Source organism: Equus quagga, chromosome 6 (assembly GCF_021613505.1).
Source record: "Equus quagga isolate Etosha38 chromosome 6, UCLA_HA_Equagga_1.0, whole genome shotgun sequence".
NCBI classification, from domain to species: Eukaryota; Metazoa; Chordata; class Mammalia; order Perissodactyla; family Equidae; genus Equus; species Equus quagga.
The window spans coordinates 39,523,699-39,531,613 of record NC_060272.1 but is presented as its reverse complement, the minus strand read 5'-3'; the positions used below and the strand labels follow the sequence as shown (position 1 = coordinate 39,531,613).

General features: G+C 38.4%; 1 pseudogene; it reads right to left on the bottom strand.

Annotated features, from left to right (window-relative positions):
* Positions 1 to 406: 406 nt before the first annotated feature.
* Positions 407 to 2,745, bottom strand: LOC124240712 (flotillin-1-like; annotated as a pseudogene).
* Between the last annotated feature and the right edge of the window lie 5,170 nt (positions 2,746 to 7,915).

Below are 7,915 nucleotides of genomic sequence, written 5' to 3'. Positions count from 1 at the left end.
TAATTTAAATAAATTTAGCAATTTATTTGACAAGTGAAGTTGAGACCCTTCCCTCCAGGCCAGGTCATTCCCTAGTCTTAGTCAGGAAAGAATTCTAGACAACAAGCTCAGACAGTCTAATTTAATTAGGAAGCTCAAGTTAACTAAATTGGGGGTGGGGTGGGATAATCAGAAGGCTGGCCTGGAACCTCTTGTGGACTGGCAGTCTTGGTTGCATGGGGCTGGGAAGGAAAGCAACCCTTCCCCTCCAAGGCAAGGTACAGGCTATTTGGCAAGGAGAGGTGAGGGGTGGAACCCCACTGTCAAAGAACATGCCAGTTGAAGGAGGCCAGTTGAAGTGCATACAGTATGGGGACCATTCAGGCAGCTTGGTCCATGAGGCTGGGTGTCAGCGAAGGTTGAGGGCTCAGGCTGTTCACAAATACTTGAGGTTCACCTGGGAGATGCTGACACCTCTGACTCTCCTCATGCTCTCAGGGAGGCAGCTTAGGGTGTCCAGTACCTCCTGGGAGTCCCATTGCACACCCAGCTGGGTGAGCAGTGTGGGATAGGCTTCAGAGAGACCAAAGAAAAGACCTAGAGACAGCAAATGAGACATATAGGTTTATTGGGAATCACTTACAGTGAATGTCCAGTGGCGGCTGGCTGGACAGAAATGTGCACCCGCTACCACCCACGGAGAGAAGCTGGCTTAAGTAGGCAGAGGAACAAAGGCTGTGTGCTTGCCAAGGGGGATTGTCCCTGTATGACCTGCATTCCAAGGACTGGAATGCCCCCTGAAACTCCTGAGGGCCTCCGTGTTCCCTCAGTTGGAGGCAGTCTTTGTGCTAACTATCCTGGGAGAAACAGCTGGGTTGACTAAGCCCAGGACTGTTATCATCATGAGTGCTAGCGCTAGCCCAGGCAAGGGGCCCCAGGAATGCATGGCTTAAAGGGCACATAGGCTAGTGTTCCCACACTGGGTCATTTTGGCCACCCCCACGGCCCCACTTCCACTGGACCCCAGTGTGATCTTGTTGGCCAAGATCAAGGTTGACCACTGATCTCTGCCACCTGGGACAGCTTCTCTAGCAGAATGTCCAGCCAAGCAGCCTCCAGGTACTGCTGGAACTCTTCTGCCTTCTTGGCCATCTTCTCAAGCTTGACCCAGAGCTCCAATCTCTGTGGCAAAGCCTTGGCATCCTCCCGCATCTGCACAGACTCGGCTTCTGTCTGCCTGCAGAATCAGCTGAGACGTTTCTGCCTCAGCTAGGTGCTCCAGCTTGTAGCGCTAGACTTCTACCGGCTTCAGAACGCGGACCTCGAGCTCTCTCTCTCAGTGTGCGATCTCTTGCTCCTGCACTGCCACCTGCTGTGCCCGCTCCACCACCTGCATCTGTACCCACTTTTCCTCCATCTGCTGCTTAGTCTTGGCCACCTGAAGCTGACAGTCCAGCTCAAGCTGCTGGTGGTGACTTTGATGTCATACACAGCCTTCTCAGCTCCTAGTCCCTCTGCCCCTTGGTCATCTCCATCTCACTCAGGTGCTGAGCACTCACCTTTTCCTTTTTGGCTTTGGCCTCCTGGATCCCAGCATCTCTCTTGGCATCCACCTCCCCAATAGGAACATCATTTTGGACTTGAGAAGTTAGAGCCTTCCCCAAGGAGTGCAAATAGTCCTGATGATCATGAGTGTCCTTCAGTGTAGCTAACCATGCCAGTAAGTCTTTAACAATTTACAAAAAATGGTTATTGCTATTGTAATAAAAAAACAAAAAAGTCTTCTTCTCATTAAAAGGTCTTTGTTCCAGCCAATAAATCCCCCTTTTAACCTTAGTGTACCAGTTTTTCTGTTACTTGCAACAAAGAAACAACTCAATTTAACTAATCTCAAATTTTTCCGTTTATATATATTTCTTTTTAATTCAGTCAAGGAGGTTTTTTGTAATAGTTCAACATATTACTGTTTAATCTAGTAAACTGAAAACTCTTTATACCTCAGTTGTGGTGTTAAATTATTTTGTTATATTTTGGACGTTCCATGCATTGGATACATGGCCACACTTTTGTTTTTTTTTTTTTTTGAGGAAGATTAGCCCTCAGCTAACTACCGCCAGTCCTCCTCTTTTTGCCGAGGAAGCCTGGCTCTGACCTAATATCCGTGCCCATCTTCCTCTAGTTTATACGTGGGACGCCTACCACAGCATGCCTGCCAAGCAGTACTATGTCCGCACCCGGGATCCGAACCAGCGAACCCCGGGCCACCGAGAAGCAGAACGTGCGAACTTAACCGCTGCGCCACCGGGCCGGCCCCAATGTGGCCACACTTTTGGTCTTTAAGTTTAGTGTATGAGAAAAACCTTCTACAATAACATGATCTGCTCCTCATTCTCTCTCTGCACCTGTGTATAAAATAACCACACATTCCAGACGAAAAGCCCTATGCCCTTCTCTCTACGCTTATCTTGTAAAGAGAAAGCTGTAGTTTCCGACAATCTATAACACTAGTGGATTTGAAGGGGCGAGGGCAGATCATTAATTGATGGGAATTATAATGAGCTGTTGTATATAATTATACAACTTCATAAAAATCTGGGAGTAAATTACTCCAATCTTAAAAAAAAGAAGTCAAAAAATACATGAAGTTAGTCAATGAGAAAGGAAGATTATTCTTTTAAGTTTACTGATTTCAGATGTAGAGGCTATGCTATATGTCTTAGAAATAGTACTTGAGAGGTAGTTAACATAAAATGTTCTCATGTTCATAGCTGGTTATGATCTTTGGGGTTGAGAAATTTTCTTTGGAACAATAAGTTAAGTGGGAAGAGATCAATAGATATATTTTTTATGGAAAATTTCGACCTACTAACTACATTATAAATATATAACTTTTATATATTTATTATAGTATCTGCTGAAGTGAACTATATTACCAAAATAAACAAACAAACAAACAAAACATAAGTGAGTACTAAAATTCTAGAATGGAATACTAAGGAGCAATATGTAATTGAGTTTCCTGCACATATATTTACTAATGGAACAGATAACCATCTATAGTGATTGATTAAAATCATAAAAATCTTTTAGGGCATTTACTTAAACCAGGAAATTTAAAGTGTAGTGCCATATTATGATTTCTCTGGTCCATATGATCTGAGTGCCTATTGATCATTTAATAATCACTGTTTTGCCTTTTTACTGACACATAAAATATCCACATATGCTATTTACTAGCAAAGAGATGACACTAATCTGAATATCCACCCACAAAGATAGCCAGGAACAGAATTCCGGCAAACAAAGATTATCTCCCTATGATATTAATTATACTATCATTAGTTCCAAGAGCCCAAGGCCACTTTTGGATAAGATGCTGAAATAATCCATTCTAACAATTTCCAAATTAGCCTACAAAACAACTTTTAACAAAACCTGTGAATTAGATCATAGTGAATTAGATCATAGCCCACCTTGGGACTTTTGTTATGCTCCACATTCAGTCGAAACATGACTAAACTCCTCCTGTTGTAAGGAAGATGCTGTGAATTTCATCAAGGCCAGAATTTCACAACACAGTACTGCAGCTCAGTTATAACCCAATATGGTTTACTTCCCAGAAAAGCTGGACATTTGGTCCTGTGGTTGATTAGATTGGGTCAAACTGGGAAGGCATTTTAATATTCACTGTTTGGTTAAGCTTCCGTTCTCAGTGGTCAAAAATAAATAACAATAATATTAATGATAATGAGAAAATAATAATAATAATAATAATGCAATATTTGCTACTTAGAAAAATTAACTTAAAACATTTTTCAATATTATCCTTAAAATTTACACAGTGACAGGATAAAATGCATAGAAACAATGAATACTATGGTATAAATAATAAATAATAAGAATTTGGTAATATTTCTTAATAACAAAATGCTACAATTAAAAAGAAAAGAAGCCCTCTTTTATTTAATAAGACTTTTTGGTAAAATATGCTTGTAAATAATGTTTTTTAATTGAAATAATGTGTATAAAATGGATTATTATTAGGAGAAATTATATTTTACAAATAAGATAAAAATTTTCTTTTTTTCCCTTTCTCGAAATAGCAGCAGCTCAGTTTTCTAATTTAAACAATTTGCTGTTACATATTTTCACCAGAAAAAAAATCTAAAGACAAAAAAAAACTAAAACCACACACACACACACAAATCCTACCTCGGTTGTATACTTCCGTTATGCATCATGCATTGTATCACTAATAATCATTTAGCATTGGGCCAGCCAGCCTGGTTGGTCAAAAATTTAAACATATATTTTCAATATATAGGAGTTTGTAAGCTCAATAAAAGACACATCTCTTATAAAAATTAATGAATGGGAAAATAAGATCTCTGTGTCCACTTTCCTATACTTTTTGAATTTGAGATGTGTATCTATAACCTGTACAGTATGATATTTTGCTATGTATTTATTTTATACACAAATATGCTATTGAGCTCTAACAAGAGAATCTAATAATGACTTGTAATCTCCCCCACATGGAAAAAACCTCATAAAATAAGCTTTGATATATTTCTTCTTTTTGTTGGATAGAGTTTCCAACAGCCAATCAGTGTCTCTACCTAAAATGACCACAAAAGTCAACAAAACATAGATATAATCTGTTTGAAGGAGTGGAAAGCTAACTGTGTCAATCAGAATTAGAGAGACAAGGGCCCAGAGCAGGAGAAATCTTGAAGAAGTGACCTAGCTCCTGTAGCCACTTCTACTCTAAGACAATTTCCTAATTCTGATTAGAGCAGGAGGTTAAAGATCCAAATCACAGCCCAGGGGATAGCTCTGTGACTAGACAAAGATGCCGGAAGAATTTCTAGTGCAGACGTGGGGACTTCAATGACAAGATATGACTGGTTTCCCTCAATACATTTGCTGAATACTAGAGTTAACTGGAATTCATGACTAAAATCGTTAGCAAAAGTTCTCCGACAAGCAAACAGGTCATTTTTCAAAGCTCCATTAGGCAAATATTAGAGGTCAAAAGCCACTAGAGCAACGGGTCTACAAAATAAAAGAGAATTATAGTTGAAAACTTTGGAAACCCAAGAGCGAATGAAAGGTAAATCTAGATTTATAAAGAATGCAATACAGCCTCAATTCAAGACAGTCCATAATTAATGAGAATAGCCACTACTCTATTGATCATTTCCAAAGGAAAATAACATTATCTGAAGATTCTAAAGTTTTTTATTTTTTCCCAAAATATCTAGCATTGCCAAACTTTACTAGGTTCACGTATATACACACATAAACACAAACACAAAATAGATCATTTGACTAAAATGAAAAAAAAAAATGAACTATACCCACAGGTAATCCAAGTATTGGGGTTACCTAACGAGGATTTAAAATAATTCCAATTAAAATGTTCCAGAATATACAGAAAACTATGAAAAAAGAGAAAAACGCATAGAGGATTTAACAGTAAATTGGAGTCTATAAAACGAATTTTAAAAATCTAGATGCTCTAGTACATATGAAATGAAGAACTCTGAAATGAATTAACAGTAGCTTATATACAGCAAAAATAAATAAATGAGTGATGAACTGGAAGATAGGTCAACTCAAGGTATCCAAACAGAAGCATAGGAAAGCAAAGAGAAAGGCACAGAGACAAAGAGACAGGTAATTTTTGCAAAATATAATCTGCTACTCTTTCAGCTGCATTTTTGTTAACATGTGTTTTATTTCCAGTTCCCTTATGTATAAATGTTAACAAGATACTCAATGACATATATACATTCACCAAAATCCAAAGCATCTCATATAGTGTTAAAGCACTTATTGTTAGAAGAATGCAGTAAGTGGAATAGTGTTTGTGGAATGTCTCTTGTGGCCCATGCTCAAGCTATTCCTAATAACTTAACAGATTGATCAGGGTCCTATATTTTAGATGGTTAAATTAATCATTAGTCATGTATCCCACTACAAATTATACGCTATAACAATTAGTCATATATGCTATATATATCCCAAAATTTCTTGGCTAGCTTTTCTGAAAAAGACAATGGTATAATATAAGCAATATAATGAATCAAGTTACTTTTGATGGTAATCAACTCTACACATCATCTCACCAGGTAGTAACAGTACACTGGAAAAATCAGACACCCTAGGGGAGGAACAGTGAATGAACTCTTTAGGAGTTTCCAACCAAAAAAAAAGAAAGAAAGAAAAAGAAAAAGAAAAGAAGAAGAATATATGCTTGACTTTCTTCAAAATTGAGATAAAACATAAAAGGAAACCTTAGCCAACTCTATGACAGTCTAGCAGTGAATTTTCTACTTTAGCCAGTCATCATACCCGGCAGCAGATGCTATTAGAGGAATTACATAATTCAAGCCATAAGACTGAACATTTACCTTCCAGGAAATATCTAGTTTTCTCAGAGCCCAGCAGGGACACTTGCAAGTGAAGATATTTTGAGTGTAGTATGCCTCTACTACTTCTACAGAACTACAGAATGTAGTTCTGCCATTCTTCCACTGAATGCAAAATTTCTGCTTTCAAAAGTTCCAAAATTTCTATTTAGCGTAACAATAAAACAAAGTGCAGACTTGCCCAACATCCAACGCTAAGCCGTCAACGGTAAATTGCTCCCATTTACAGTCTCATTCATTCCAATCGTGCATTCTGGTACAGGTGATGCTATCATACCGTGGTACAGATTAATCTACAGTTTCACCATAACACTGGTGACTGCTGCCATAGTATGAATTTACCCTGCAGCTTTCAATTTTAGTCATCTGATTGTGTCCTCTTGTCTTCCAGTGTATTATGCATCAAAATCTATTCCCCCTCCAAACTTTTGTTATCTACCCAAGGCTATATAACTTTATACTGTACAATCTTAGAACCCCAGCTAGAGATTTGGTGAAAGATACTGACCCTCAAATCACTCATCCTCTACCACTACCACATTGAAAGACTGAATTTATTCAGTACCTTGTTTTAATATCTTGGTGTTTTTTTATTTAATCTCCTTTTACAGTTTTGGATTTATATGTATTCAAGATAGGATAAAGGGAAAATATTTGACAGGTTCTTTTAGCTGCTGTGTTCCCTGGCCAGGAGTTAATTTTCCTCCATCCAGATGGCAACAATGCGCCAACTAGCTTTTTGTTCCCTTTTTTTGTTGTTGGCCCAGGACCACTTCATTGCAACCAATCTCTGCTTCTGTCATCATATTTCTTTCTCTTACTCTCACCATCCTGCCTTCCTCTTATAAGGACCCTTGTGATTACATTATCTTTATCCAGATAATTCAGGAAAATCTTAAGCTCCTTCGCTTAATCATACACACAGATTCTTTGGCTATAAAGTAACATGTACATAGGTTTAGAGGATTAGCACATGGCTTCTTGAGGGGAGGGTCATTTTTCTTCCTGCCGCAGTTTCAAATATGTCTCAATTTTTTCTTTGTTTGATTTTGTTTACTTTGCCTTCCCATATGAGTGGATGTATTATCATTTAAGGGATTGGCAGCAACCAGAAAATATTTCATAGCCATTTCCTAATTTTTATGCCCTCCCCATTTTTTGCAATCTACCCTGAAATGCCCATTCTGCTTTTTCAGCAGCAATGGTCATGGGTTTGGACTGACAATCAAATTCTTGAAAAAAAATAAGCTTCTATCAATATCAAGTGTATTTACCTATAGCTAAGAGAGGATTTTCTCTTTTTCTGAGGTTGAGAGAACCAGCACAGTGTAGCTAACATCCATGACTTCCAGCCACCATTTCCAAAGGCCCAGATATTCTTCAGTCTAGATGTGTGTAATTATGAGAGACGAACGTAGCTGTTTGAGGAAGAGGTCGGCTCAAAGAAGCTGTAGTTTCCCTTCAGTGACTACTCTGAGCTGGTCACATTACTCCCGTTAGGC